This window comes from Schistocerca gregaria, chromosome 10 (genome assembly GCF_023897955.1).
Source record: "Schistocerca gregaria isolate iqSchGreg1 chromosome 10, iqSchGreg1.2, whole genome shotgun sequence".
Lineage (NCBI taxonomy): Eukaryota > Metazoa > Arthropoda > Insecta > Orthoptera > Acrididae > Schistocerca > Schistocerca gregaria.
In genome coordinates, this window is record NC_064929.1 from 197,628,459 (window position 1) to 197,642,433 (window position 13,975).

Genomic DNA, 13,975 nt, shown 5'->3' on the forward strand with positions numbered 1-13,975 from the left:
ATTCCACCTCCTTACAGCGGGTGGTGCACATATCGAAGAGATTGTGAAGTAATTGCATAGATTGGCTGCAGAGGGCGAGTTTAGATATGCACACAGGTACTGTACGAGCTACACAACGTACAGTCCCATCTGTCAGCAGCTTTTCGAACTACTGTATTTTGTATATTGTGTATAAATGCAGTATAAAACTCTTACAGCTTTAAAAACAAACACACCGTCTGTTGAACTCGTCTATCGATCTTCATTTTCTACTCTCATGCTCATAGATTAAGGATAATTGCAAAATGTGTTTCCCACACAAAACGTGGCACTACACAAAAGTGGCGCTATAGCATAGGCACATAGGGAACAAACGCACGACACAGATCTGTATGTCCACGGTATTGGTGATAAGTTGACAAAACCGTCCCGAAACGCATGTGCTACAAAAAGCCACTATTTCCTGCGTATTACTCCGACATCAGTATGTGATATGATCACCATGCACACGTACACAGACCGCACAACGGGTTGGCACACACTGGCTCAGGTGGTCGAGCAGCTGCTGGGCTACAGCCTCCCATTCTTGCACCAGTGCCTGTCGGAGTGCCTGAAGTGTCCTAGGGGTTTGAAGACGTGCAGAGATACCTCGACCGAGAGCAATCCAGATGTACTCGATGGGGTTGAGGTCTGGAGAACAGGCAGGCCACTCCATTCGCCTGATATCTTCTGTTTCAAGGTACTCCTCCACGATGGCAGCTCAGTGGGGCCGTGCGTTATCATCCATCAGGAGGAAGGTGGGACCCACTGCACTCCTGAAAAGGCGGACATACTGGTTCAAAATGACGTCCCGATACACCTGATGTGTTACAGTTCCTATGTAAAAGACATAGAAGGGTGTGCATGACGTGGACAAATCATAATCCCACCCCACACCATCAAACCACCAGCGGCATAGAGGTCCCTTTCAAGAACATTAAGGGGTTGGTATCTGGTTCCTGGTTCATGCCAGATGAACACCTGGCTAGAATCACTGTTCAGACTCGTCCGTAAACGTAACCTGGGACCACTGTTCCAATGACCATGCACTGTGTTCTTGACACCAAGCTTTACGGGCTCTCCTCTAACTAGGGGTCAGTGGAACGCACCTTGCAGGTCTCTGGGCGAATAAACCATGTGTGTTCAGTCGTCTGTAGACTGTCTGTGTGGACACAACTGTTCCAGTGACTGTGGTAAGGTCCTGAGCAAGGCTATCTGCAGAACTCCGTGGCCGTCTGCGGGCACTGATGGTGAGATACTGGTCTTCTAGTGGTGTTGTACACTGTAGACGTCCCGTACTGTAGCATGTGGACCCGTTTCCTGTCTGCTGGAATAGTTGCCATAATCTTGAGATCACACTTTGTGGCAGACAGAGAGCCCGTGCTACGACCTGCTGGTTTTCACCAGTCTCCAGTCGCCCTAGTATTCTACCCCCTCATAACGTCTTCAATATGTGTTCTTTGAGCCATTTTCAACACACAGTCAGCATTCGCACATCTGAAAACGTTTGCACACTTACTAGCTGCACCGTACTCGGACACGCGCCAACACACCTCTGCCTATGTGGACTGCTGCCAGCGCCACCGTGCGACGACCGCAGGTCAGATGCACCACATGGCCATACACTGTGGTGATTTAAACCCACAAACCGCCTACCAGACCATTGTTTCATTATGTATCAGCATCATCGTTAATTTATGAGCACGAGTGTCGATGTTTAATTCTGATATCGGGGGTTCCTCCACCTGACACTATGGAATATTTTCCGCTACCTGCTCCCGGCGAAGTGACCGTTGCGGAAAAATCAGGGGAATTAGACTTGGTACGGTTGTTTACCGATACGCGTTTGTCTTATTTGCGATTGGAACAGGAGAGACGGAAAGTGATAATGGCATCGGAAGTAATCTTTGCGACATACGGAAATGCGACTTGCGATGTGTAGGTGTAGGTATAGATGCACGTAACTTTATAGTTCCACTAAGAATATTACTGCGGAGTCCTGTGAGCAGATACGGTTGATTAAAATTCCTTTCAGCTTCGGGCCTCGAACCGGCAACTTTTCGCTGCGAAGCCAACCTCGCTGACGCGCTCTAACGAGCTCAATTATTGGGGGCAGGCACCGCGTACAACGCTTTACTGAAAATGCGGCACAAAATAGCCAATCACTTGATGGACGGGTTGATATCGGCAGCCTGTTAGTGGTACAAACGAGCTTTTCGTGCCGCATCAAACTTTGTGCGCGACGCGGGCTGTTGCTCAGTACAGGAGAGACGGGAGACGGACACGGAACAGCTAGACACGACCCTTCTAACAGAATAACGCACCCGATTATGTAGAGTTAACGCACCTAGTCTTTCCCCTGTTACTGCCCTGGATTCTGCTTTTTCTTCGCCTTTCGATATAATTCTGTTGAATTCTCCGATCTTTTCGTGAGTCGGAGATCGTCTGCGACCAGTCTACATCTACATCGATACTCCGCAAGCCACTGTACGCTGCCTGGCGGAGGGTACCCTGTACCACTACTATTAATTTCCTTTCCTGTGCCATTCGCAAATAGAACAAGGTGAAAGCGACTATCTATATGCCTCCGTATGAGCCCTAATTTCTCTTATCTTCATGGTCCTTCAGCCGTCGGCACACGGACCGTGATGTCGAACGTTAACGTCGATCGTGCCAAGTTCAACGTGCTGCTGAACGCTCAGGAACGATGCGACTCGTGCATACGGTACGTGGGCCCCAACGTGGTATACGCGATCGCAGCGCACTACAGCGACAGTTGAGGGATGTTTCTAGTTCCTAGATCACACTGTTTACTCAACTGGCACGCGTAAAATTCCCACGTTAGCTCTATTAAAACACACATTTCCTCCATCGTCCACGAAAAGGAAAGTACCGTGTCCAATCAATAAGGACACATGCTTATAAAAGTTCCATTACAAACAGTGCGGTACAAATTTGAAATACTTCTCCGCATGACATAAACATTATTTCATCGTTCCCACATTTTAGTAAAACCCCCAAGGTCAGTCCTACTTGATCACTGTTCGTACTCAGAAGCACAATCTTTGCAACATGTGAATTACGAAGCGTAAAAGAAAAAGAAGCAACATATCTTTATACAAGTAGCGCAAGCTGTCCTGTATATTAAGCCAATCGAACAAAGCCACCGCTGAAAAAAAGGTGAACCAATGTTTACATATCAAATATTATAGTATATACTTAAATTAAGCTAATAATAAAGAATCAGAACCTAATAAAAACGCCAAGAATATTAGGAAAAGTATTTGGAAGCGTTACGTCGCGAACCACCGTCTCGGACAAACGACTGCAATACTCGGCAGTCACGCTACTTTTTTTTCTTTGAAGATTAGATGGGTAGATCAAATAACTAATGAAGTATTGAATCGGATTGGGGAGAAGAGAAGTTTGTGGCACAACTTGACTAGAAGAAGGGATCGGTTGGTAGGACATGTTCTGAGGCAGCAAGTGATCACCAATTTAGTATTGGAGGGGAGCTTGGAGGGAAAAAATTGTAGAGGGAGACCAAGAGATGAATACACTAATCAGATTCAGAAGGATGTAGGTTGCAGTAGGTAGTGGGAGATGAAGAAGCGTGCACAGGATAGGGTAGCATGGAGAGCGGCATCAAACCAGTCTCAGGACTGAAGACAACAACAACAACGACAACAACAAAATGGCTCTGAGCACTATGGGACTTAACATCTGTGGTCATCAGTCCCCTAGAACTTAGAACTACTTAAACCTAACCAACCTAAGGACATCACACACATCCATGCCCGAGGCAGGATTCGAACCTGCGACAACAGCGACACAAGTTCACTTCTTAGTCCACCACAATATTCATGCACCTGGGAGTGAGGGCACTTCTATCCGCTTATCGAGAGTTTTTATCGTGGTACTTCACGAATACACGCCAAACCACTTGATTGTATCTGCACAACTGTCCTGAAATAATTCATATTGGCGTGAGCGTTCTTTAATCAGCATTCGGGAGGGCGACGTTTCAGTCCCATGTTCCACCATCCTAATTTAGGTTTTCCATGATTTCCGTAGATCACTTACGGCAAATGTCGCGATGGTTCCTTTGAAAGGGCTCTCCCGATTTCATTTCCTATTCTTCCCTAATCCGAGCTTGTGCGCCGTCTCTAATGATCTCGTTGTCGACGGGACGTTAAACACTAATCTCGTCCTCCTTTCTTTAATCATCATTGTGCTTGAGTACCGTAACGTTACCACGTAGGTCTACTGACGGCCACAGGAGACCAAGTGCAATAACATCGTGGTGGGTTAGTAACTGTTTTGTATGTACACAACACTCTTCTGGATAATAATGCATGTTGATATAAGCAAACACACAAAACGGACACATTTACCAATGCTCCACTGTTCCCTTGCTTACGCAACAGTAACCAGTATATATAGTATAATATTTTATGTCCATTACTAGGTTTATTGACATTAATGAATAGTAGTGCACGTGATACACATTCTGTTTCATTTTGATTTGGATATGTTTAAATAATTTGACGCTGTTGTTTATGGGACACTATGCTCTTTAAGTAGCTGTTCAAGGAAACAGGGTTGCTTCGACAGAATTTCTATTTGATCTGATGCATGGTAGCTGTACACGTGGAGAGAGGTAAATTAATAGAGGAAAAAATGGTATAATCATAGTTTACACTATTAGTCTTTGCTGCTTAAATCGGTTACATCGATTAAATACCTAGGCGTAGCGTTGTAAAACAGTATGAAATGGAACGAGGCCGGCCGGTGTGGCCGAGCGGTTCTAGGCGCTTCAGTCTGGAACCGCGCGACCGCTACGGTCGCAGGTTCGAATCCTGCCTCGGGCATTGATGCGTGTGATGTCCTTAGGTTAGTTAGGTTCAAGTAGTTCTAGGTTCTAGGGGACTGATGACCTCAGATGTCAAGTCCCATAGTGCTCAGAGCCATTGGAACCAATTTGAAATGGAACAAACGCGTGAGGTCGGTTGTTTCAAAAGCCAGTAGTTTTCGGTTATGTGGGCAATTCTAAGGAAATGAAGATCATCTATAAAGGAGTGCGCGTAGAGAACAATAATGCGACCTATTTTCGAGTATAGCCCGAGGTGCTTGAGATCCCGACCAGGTCGGGTCAAAGGACCACCGGAGTAATTAAGAGGCTGGCTGCTACATTTCATACAGGTTGGCCCGATCAGCACGCGGGGGTTATGGAGATGCCTCCTAAACTCGAATGGGCTTCCGTGGAGGGAAGGCGACTTCCTTTTCCAGGAACAATTTTGACAAAATTTAGAGAACCAGCATTTGAAGCTGACTGCAGAACGATTCTGCTGCCACCAACATAAACTACTTTCTATTAAAATTGCTACACGAAGAAGATATGCAGATGGTAATCTTGTATGCATTGGACAAATATCGTATACTAGAACTGATATGTGATTACATTTTCACGCAATTTGGATGCATAGATCCTGAGAAATCAGTACCCAGAACAACCACCTCTGGCCGTAATAACGGCATTGATACACCTGGGCATTGAGTCAAACAGAGCTTGGATGGCGTGTACAGATACAGCTGCCCATGCAGCTTCAACACGATACCACAGTTCATCAAGAGTAGTGACTGGCGTATTGTGACGAGCCAGTTGCTCGGCCACCATTGACCAGACGTTTTCAATTTGTGAGAGATCTGTAGAATGTGCTGGCCAGGGCAGCAGTCGAACATTTTCTGTATCCAGAAAGGCCCGGACAGGACCCGCAACATGCGGTCGTGCATTATCCTGCTGAAATGTAGGGTTTCGCAGGGATCGAATGAAGGGTAGAGCCCCAGGTCGTAACACATCTGAAATGTAACGTCCACTGTTCAAAGTGCCGTCAGTGTGAACAAGAGGTGACCAAGACGTGTAACCAATGGCACCCCATACCATCACGCCGGGTGATACGCCAGTATGACGAAGACGACTACACGCTTCCAATGAGCGTTCATCGCGATGTCGCCATACACGGGTGCGACCATCATGATGTTCTAAACAGAACTTGGATTCATCCGAAAAAAAATGGCGTTTTGCCATTCGTGCACCCAAGTTATTCTCCGACCTGATAGTCCATGCTGCTGCAAACGTCGTCGAACTGTTGGTGCAGATGGTTGTTGTCTTGCAAACGTCCCCATCTGTTGCCTCAGGGATCGAGACGTGGCTGCACGATCCGTTACAGTCATGAGGATTAGATGCCTGTCATCTCGACTGCTAGTGATACGAGGCCATTGGGATCCAGCACGGCGTTCCGTATTTGCCCCCTGAAGCGACCGATCCTACATTCTCCTGACAGTCATTGGATCTCGACCAACGCGAGCAGAAATGTCGCGATACGATAAACCGCAATCGCGATAGGCTACAATCCGACCTTTATCAAAGTCGGAAACGTGATGGTAGACATTTCTCCTCCTTACACGAGACATCAAATCAACGTTTCACCAGGCAACGCAGGTCAACTGCTGTTTGTGTATGAGAAATCGGTTGGAAACTTTCCTCTTGTCAGCACGTTGTAGGTGTCACCACCGGAGCCAACCTTGTGTGAATGCTCTGAAAAGCTAATCATTTGTATATCCGACCATCTTCTTCCTGTCGGTTACATTTCGCGTCTGTAGCACGACATCTTCGTGGTGTAGCAAATTTTAATCGCCAGTAGTGTACATTGCGCGTAAGGAATACAAAGATGAGAGAAATTATGAGGCGCATAGACTAACGTTTTCCCACCGCTCCAACTGCGAGTCGAACAGAAAGTGGAAAGTGGTTTGCGGAGAATGTATGTAAGACTTAGATCGCCAAGAGCTATCTCCAGTAAAGTGAGCGCATGAGACGGCAAAGAGTGACCTCCGTAGCATGTGTAGAGGGAAGCGAAGTGTGCGTGGCGAGCTCTTCCCACCTGCCCCGCAGGCTACACACGTCACAAAGTGGAGGCCGGACTTTGTAGTTCGCTCGAAGCCCTCGGTGAAGCTCTGAAGGCAAGCGAGCCTTCTAGTGAAGTGGGCCGCGGTGCTGTGTTGCTTAATCTCGCGGGGAAGAATCGTGAATAAGGCATGGCGTAAGACGACCACCTCCGTTGCGTGCGATACGGGAGTTCGTGGCCCGAACGGGGACTAACCCCAGCTTCAGCATTACCCTGGGTTTATACGTAAGTTCCTAGCGTTTTACCGTAAGTTCAATAAACACGACAGATACACGTAAGAGACACTCGCGTTCGTCGGCCGTCGCAATTTAATATATTATTATTATTATTATTATTATTGTTATTATTACTACTATTACTACTACTTTGATTGTTGCCGACTTACGTGGTGGGCCTTAATAAAAATGATATTTCATTCAATTTTGATTTACGATTAAATGCTTTTGTGAAGTTCCCCTTTTTAACAATATCAATCTTAAATTACTTGTTATGTTAATAAATGTTACACTCGCTGAATCTTAAAACAAGAGCATGTAAGTTGAACAATGGAATAAACTTTTGATATTAATTTCGTCGGCTAGTCAGTTCACTTTAAAGCAGAAAATCTTTAGGTATTAATTACAATTGCGGCCAACACACGCGAGAGAGTATTTCTTCTTACCTCCGTTAACAATTGCATTGTACTCGGAGTCCTGGGTCTGGTCCTCGGCTGTGGTACTGAAAGTAAGAATCTTAAAGCTACGTATTTTCTGCAGCGTCGGGCGGCTGTGGGGAAATATGTATATTATGTTAATAGCGGGAGAGTATTTCGCTTCCGCTAATTTTTATAAGTTAATATCGCCACGTAATGGCGTCGTTGGATGCATCGGCCGCTCCGATTGTTACATTGTAAATTACTCGAATACAGGTTAATTCAGAGGAAGGCGGGCATGAAATCGGGATCACCTCTTACAAATTAAAAGTGCACAATAACATAAATATATTATCTGCTAAATTAGTACATATACGCTAACATTTGCCAGCACTCGCAAGATGTCCGTCTACACGCAATCAAGACAAGAGAAGAAGTGAAGACGAGTAAAAATTAACAAAAGAGCGTATCTTGTCGTCTCTTTAGATCATTTTGTTATATTTCTTTGCCCTCGAAAATTACACAGAGAAATTATTATAAGGTAGAGAAAAATGTATGTTCGCCTGAGCGGCTAGTGTCCATTTATTATTCAAATTTTAAATGACTTTTCTTTATAAATACCGTTTTTTAAGTCTTTTCCTAATGTAGCACTTGGGACGCTACAACACTCTCGTCATCAGTATTATATTCCCCTTAATTTTATACGACATTTTGTCAACGCTGAGGCACATTCGCAGCGCATTTAAATCCGGAAAGGAAGTACCGTGAAGGTTGTTCGATAGAGAGCGGAGAAGGTGAAAATCTGAGGGCGCAAAATCAGGTCAGTGAGGTGGGTGCGGAATGACTTCCCAACCCAAGTCCTGTATCGTGTTTTGTGTCAGTCTGGCAGAATGCGGGATGGTGTCGTCGTGGAGCAGAACCACTTAACGCAGTCTTACTGGCCGTCGCCCTTGGGTGGCGTTCGCAAGACGTCTCAGTTGTTGACAATAAATAGACTACTGGCCATTAAAATTGGTACACCACGAAGATGACGTGCTACAGACGCAAAATTTAACCGACAGGAAGAAGATGCTGGGATGTGCAAATGATTAGCTTTCCAGAGCATTCACACAAGGTTGGCGCCCGTGGCGACACCTACAACGTGCTGACATCAGAAAAGTTTCCAACTGATTTCTCATACACAAACAGCAGTTGACTGGCGTAGCCTGGTGAAACGTTGTTGTGGTGCCTCGTGTAAGGAGGACAACTGCCTACCATCACGTTTCCGACTTTGATCAAGGTCGGATTGTAGCCTATCGCGATTGCGGTTTATCGTATGTTGACATTGCTGCTCGCGTTGGTCGAGATCGAATGAGTGTTAGCAGAATATGGAATCGGTGGGTTCAGGAGGGCAATACGGAACGCCATGCTGCATCCCAACGGCCTCGTATCACTAGCCGTCGAGGTGACAGGCATCTTATCCGCATGGCTGTCACGGATCGTGCAACCATGACTCGTTCCCTGAGTCATGAGATGGGGACGTTTGCAAGACAACAACCATCTGCACGAACAGTTCGACTACGTTTGCAGCAGCATGGACTATCAGCTCGAAGACGATGGCTTCTGTTACCCTTCACGCTGCATCACAAACAGGAGCGCCTGCGATGGTGTATTTAACGACGAACCTGGGTGCACGAATGGCAAAACGTCATTTTTTTCGGATGAATCCAGGTCCTGTTTACAGCATCACGATGGGCGCATACGTGTTTGGCGACATCGCTGTGAACGCACATTGGAAGCGTGTATTCGTCGTCGCCATACTGATGTATCACCCGGTGTGATGGTATGGGGTGTCATTGGTTACACGTCTCGCTCACTTCCTGTTCGCATTGACGACACTTTGAACATTTGAAGCTACATTTCAGATGTGTTACGACCCGTGGCTTTACCGTTCATTCGATCCCTGCGAAACCTTACATTTCAGGAGGATAATGCACGACCGCATGTTGCGGGTCCTGTACGGGCCTTTCTGGATACAGAAAATGTTCGACTGCTGCCCTGGCCAGCACGTTCTCCAGATCTCTCACCAACTGAAAACATCTGGTCAATGGTGGCTGAGCAACTGGCTCGCCACAATACGCCAGTCACTACTCTTGATGAGCTGTGGTATCGTGCTGAAGCTGCATGGGCAGCTGCACCTGTACACGCCATCCAAGCTCTGTTTGACTCAATGCCCAGGTGTATCTAGGCCGTTATTACTGCCAGAGGTGGGTGTTCTGGGTACTGATTTCTCAGGATCTGTGCACTCAAATTGCGTGAAAATGTAATCCCATGTCAGTTCTAGTATAATATATTTGTCCAATGACTACCCGTTTATCATCTGCATTTGTTCTTCGTGTAGCAATTTTAATGGCCAGTAGTGTATCTGCAGGGTGTATTCCAATCTCTGCCTTCCTCTACTGCCGGACGACGTTAATTTTGTACGGTCCTCTGCGTGTTTACGACTAAAATTCAAAGAACAGCGATACATGATGGAATACTAAATCCAAATATTGGTACATTTTAAACAATTGAAGCAGGACACACCAGGAATGTTCTGCAGAGACACGACTTCATCGACAAACATCATCACAGTTCAGCCAATTTGCAGTAAATATTTATAAATCATATACGCATATCTTGCATGTGGATCAATCTACCTATTAGTGATATGTGTGGATGCTTGTATTGGTGGATTTATAGTAGATTTGGACGCTCCGTGAGTGTTTCGTCTTTTTCTCGGCTTCAAAACACAATTCACCTCCACCCTTCTATCGCGACAAGCTTCCATCAGAAAATTCTCCCCGCCTCCATCTCCCCATGGAAAACAGTCGCTTCTTTTCACGACTGATCTGATGTTGTAACGTCCCCTTAGAAAAATTTTAAATGACTGTGCTAATAAACCTCTTACGTTATTTGATTTTCGAACAGCTGATCAAAACTGAACGTACTCAGACATTTCTCTGCTTGCTTATTCTGATCATCACTAAATTGACACACAATACTTTTTTAGCGCAACGCAATCTGACTTTCAATAATCCCTTCAAAAGAATGGCCCTGACTGACAATGATCTATACCTTCCATGAATCACTTACCTCACAAAAATCTTCGTTACTCGAACTACTGCAATACAGCGACCACCAATACTGTCAGCTAAATAAAAGATTCAAACTACTGAAGGCACTAACTTCTGATAGGCATACTTAGCAAATGAAAGATTTTCATAGAGAACAAACAATGTATTTACCTTAATAGTGTTCAAAAGTCATTATATAATCAGCTCATGATATTCAGTCTTTATATGACGGTAGTATCTGTTCCCGAAAGAACAGTTACTGTTGATGACCATGCAGCTTTGCTATCACTGAAATGATAAATAAATGGGCACCCTAACTGCAAACAGGCGTTGATGTACTTCAGTGGGGACATGTTGAAAATGTGTGCCCCGACCAGGACTCGAACCCGGGATCTCCTGCGCACATGGCAGACGCTCTATCCATCTGAGCCACCGAGGGCACATAGGATAGTTCGCCTGCAGGGACTTATCCCCTGCACGCTCCCCGTGAGACCCACATTCCCAACATGTCGACACCACTACATTCGTAGTGCGCCTAAGAGATGTTTGTAGTGGTGTGGACATGTAAGGAATGTGGGTCTCGCGGGGAGCGTGCAAGGGATAAGTCCCTGCAGGCGAACTATCCTATGTGCCCTAAGTGGCTCAGATGGATAGAGCGTCTGCCATGTGCGCAGGAGATCCCGGGTTCGAGTCCCGGTCGGGGCACACATTTTCAACATGTCCCCAATGAAGTACATCAACGCCAGTTTGCAGCTAGGGTGTCCATTTAATTATCATTACATTCAGTCTTACAAATTTCCTGTTTTCTGACGGACACACGTCCAGATAGTCCGATCATATTAACATCTTTAAACTCCGCCATCTCTCTCCCCACATCCACCACTACTGGCAGCTCACCTCCAACTGCGCAATGCTACGCGCTGTTCCGATCCAACTGCCCAACACTACAATAGCAAATATTCCAACAATGAGTCCAACCACCCACAGACTGCACACAGCACAGTCAGTGAATTTCATACAGAGCGCTACGTGGCGTTACCAACATAAAAACCTAAACCGCCTACTTACAATGTGGCTTGGGGCGCTTCTACAGTTACGCGCATGAAGGAAAAAAAAAGTACCAACGGAGGAAGAAGCAATTCAAGAAAGCGATGCCCCGCTCGCTAAATCAGCGAATTGAAAGCCTAGGCGACCAACGATATGTCTCATTTTAATTTTACGATCAAGTCAGGAAAGCGTTGGTCTACCACTGATCCTTAAGCCAAGCAGTTATTTGGCTTGGCACTCATTGACTGAGTCGTTGAATCTCCTCCTGATGGGTGGTGCGATGCCACTACCCGAAGGTACTGTAATATTTTTAGACCATGTGGCATCGGACGTCTGGAAAGCGGATATCGCGTGTAATAAGCCTGAATAGCTTTGCTATGTAGTCCTGACTACTACGCGGAATTACTGAATAAATATTGGCGATGGCGTACAAGAAATAGTATGTTAAATAAATTCTGATTTTCACTAACAAAATTAACCTCTTTGAAGTGACTGAACACAATGCACTAACTGATGTACGTTATTCACGCCTAGCAGGCGAACCACATTTACGTAACACAATATACTCAAACATATGAACACTTGAACCTGTTGTAAGTTAGATTGATCTGCACCAACTGTCAGTAACGATTTTAATGTTACTGAATTTGCTTTGTACTGAAGGTACAACGAGTACTGCGGTGGCAATAAATTCTTTGAATAATCAGTGAACACTATAGAACTGATGGTTACTAGAGATGTTAAAAACATTACTTTAGAATCATTTTGTTCTAATGAAACAGAATGAGTTTTTACGTTGATAATGTACTGAAAAGCCACCACATCGAGTTGAACTGCGATTAATGTGGCACAGAACCTGGCGTCTTCTGTCAGTTGTATAATCCGGCGTTTGTTGGAAAGTTTCGGCGTTAACTCAGATTATATCCTCTTGTTGCATTAATACGCCGATACTCACGTAATATAGCCTTTTTACTGGTATTCCTGCACACACAGTGATGGATTTTGGATAATAATGAACTATTTTCTGTAAATAATTGATGACACTCGTGGAATGCACTTTGAATCGCAAACTTATTACTTCACTCAGACATTACACTGTAGAGAACTTGACTTGATAAATACATAAACTGGTTCGCTACGGATATATGTCCTTGTTATGGCGGCGGTATAAAATGCACTGTTCATAAAAACAATGTCGTACGTTGCTTGTGCTGGCGTGAGCTCATCAATGGATCTCATGTGGTAGTAAGATCACATTGCAACATTAGCTGCAGACACTGGTCAATTCATACCTTGCTGATGGTCGCTGCAGTGCGTCGTAAATGACGCAGACATCCACAAGGCGTGCCATGAGCTTTTGGAGCGGGAACAGCAACTGTATCGCTCACAAGCCGTCTCCGTCGAAATGTTGCATCCTGGAAGCCTTATTGTCCATTTGACTTGCTGACACACCATAAATCCAGTTCGTGTTTGTTGTAAGCTCACTTTTAACTGTCTGCAGGGTGTTACAAAAAGGTACGGCCAAACTTTCAGGAAACATTCCTCGCACACAAATAAAGAAAAGATGTTATGTGGACATGTGTCCGGAAACGCTTAATTTCCATATTAGAGCTCATTTTAGTTTTGTCAGTGTGTATTGTACTTCCTCGATTCACAGCCAGTTGGCCCAATTGAAGGAAGGTAATGTTCACTTCGGTGCTTGTGTTGACATGCAACTCATTGCTCTACAGTACTAGCATCAAGCACATCAGTACGTAGCATCAACAGGTTAGTGTTCATCACGAACGTGGTTTTGCAGTCAGTGCAAAGTTTACAAATGCGGAGTTGGCGGATGCCCATTTGATGTATGGATTAGCACGGGGCAATAGCCGTGGCGCTGTACGTTTGTATCGAGACAGATTTCCGGAACGAAGGTGTCCCGACAGGAAGACGTTCGAAGCAATTGATCGGCGTCGTAGGGAGCACGGAACATTCCAGCCTATGACTCGCGACTGGGGAAGACCTAGAACGACGAGGACACCTGCAATGGACGAGGCAATTCTTCGTGCAGTTGACGATAACCCTAATGTGAGCGTCAGAGAAGGTGCTGCTGTACAAGGTAACGCTGACCACGTCACTGTATCGAGAGTGCTACGGGAGAACCAGTTGTTTCCGTACCGTGTACAGCGTGTGCAGGCGCTATCAGCAGCTGATTGGCCTCCATGGGTACACTTCTGCGA

The 13,975-nt window shown here is 45.4% G+C and overlaps 1 protein-coding gene and 1 non-coding gene across 2 annotated transcripts in view; one reads left to right on the plus strand and one right to left on the minus strand.

Annotated features, from left to right (window-relative positions):
• The window catches only part of LOC126293620 (corticotropin-releasing factor-binding protein), a 943,223-nt gene that overhangs the window by 431,405 nt on the left and 497,843 nt on the right, over nt 1-13,975 (plus strand). The gene's annotated exons all lie outside the window — the stretch shown is intronic.
• Trnat-ugu (transfer RNA threonine (anticodon UGU)) lies at nt 11,075-11,149 on the minus strand. The gene has a single exon. It is a non-coding gene; the product is annotated as a tRNA-Thr (tRNA).